At 34.7% G+C, this 1,569-nt stretch overlaps 1 long non-coding RNA gene and 1 pseudogene across 1 annotated transcript in view; one reads left to right on the top strand and one right to left on the bottom strand.

Annotated features, from left to right (window-relative positions):
• LOC103596066 overlaps positions 1-267 on the bottom strand; it is a 2,424-nt pseudogene extending 2,157 nt beyond the window's left edge.
• Positions 1-1,569, top strand: part of LOC103596067 — a 12,334-nt gene that overhangs the window by 1,882 nt on the left and 8,883 nt on the right. The gene's annotated exons all lie outside the window — the stretch shown is intronic.

Raw genomic sequence — 1,569 nt, 5'->3', positions numbered from 1 at the left:
GATAGTCACGTAATACTTGCTGGTCTCAAATTTCCACAGGGAGATATCAATGGTGATACCATGCTCACATTCAGCTTTCAGTTTATCCAGGACCTTGGCATACTTGAAGGAGCTCTTTCCCATCTCAGAAGCCTCCTTCTCAAACTTTTCGATGGTTCTTTTGTTGATCCCACCACATTTGTAGATCAGATAGCCAGTAGTAGTGGACTTGCCCGAATCTATGTGTCTAATGACGATGATGTTAATATGAGTCTTTTACTTTCCCATTTTGGCTTTGATTTAGTGGTGGTTTTCATGACACCTGTGTTCTGGCGGCAAACCCACTGCAAAAAAGCTGATTTTTGTTTTTAATATAAATTCTTCTAAGTCCAATTAGAAGGTCCCAGGTATGACTGTTTTAAGGTCTGTGACCTATTTTCATTCTGCTATGCAGGAATATTGTACTGTTTTATCTGTCCATTAAGTTGTCTGTAAATGGACTTTCACAATACTGGATATTACCATTGAAATATTTTACCAATAACACTCTTTTCTTCAGGATTTCCATTTTTATGCTTCTGTAATCCAAACATTTCTTGTTTTATTAGTACCTAAATATAGTGATCACATTCACACATCTTTAAAGTTTCTTATGAACTACCTTAGAGATTTTCCTTCATGTACTCATGATAAAGTTTCATGACTCAGAGTCATAAGGGAACCAACTTTCCTATTGGTTAATGATGTTCATGCCTAGTTTCTTCTTCCTTCCAGGTATATTATTTCCCAAGAAGCCTTTAATTTCTTATTTAAATGTCTCTGCTGAGCACAGACCAACAGTTTGGCAGACATAACTCTGACACATTTTGATATGTCTTCTGCCCAGCTGAGACCCCTGTGACATTTATGCATTTGCCACTCACAGGTTAGGTGCTCTCCCACAAGCCAGAGGTATTCTTCCATGCCTGGGGGGTGGGCATTTATCCTGGTGTCTGAAGTATCATTAACTAACATTTATTGTTCTGAGTAGTGGCAAAATGGACTATTTCTTTCTGAGGTTTCATCTGGGAAGGTAGAAGAGAAACGTTGCAGCTCACATTATCCCTCCCTTTGCATTCCAAATGCAGAAGTTTTCCTTAAAAGGACTTAATGTTTTTCAGCTGAAATTAAATCTTGAGCAATTGAAATATATAAATTTTAACACTATAATGTATGCTAAAATAAGCTCTTTTAGCAAAAGGTAAACTGTAGCAGATGGAGCTGAAGGATCCACTGAAGGAAGAATTAAAGAATATCAGAAAGGGTAAGTATCTTGGTAAACACAAAAGGTCTATTTTGTGCAATCTTCACTTTACATATGCATACATTTTTAAAAGGACTAATGACTGTTTAAAGCAAAAATAATAACATATTGAGAAAACTATAACAACAAAATAGGAAAAACAGGAAAAAAATTTTCAAGGTGAAAGAGTTAAATTGACTCTATTGATAGTTATATTAACTATAAACTGACTGAATAAGCCATTAAAAAGCATATTATTTTAGAATAGATTTTTTAAAAAGACAACTTACTTTTACAAAATATATATT

Source organism: Galeopterus variegatus, unplaced genomic scaffold (assembly GCF_000696425.1).
Source record: "Galeopterus variegatus unplaced genomic scaffold, G_variegatus-3.0.2 Scaffold1927, whole genome shotgun sequence".
NCBI classification, from domain to species: Eukaryota; Metazoa; Chordata; class Mammalia; order Dermoptera; family Cynocephalidae; genus Galeopterus; species Galeopterus variegatus.
The sequence above is the reverse complement of the archived record's forward strand: the minus strand, read 5'-3'. Positions and strand labels throughout refer to the sequence as shown.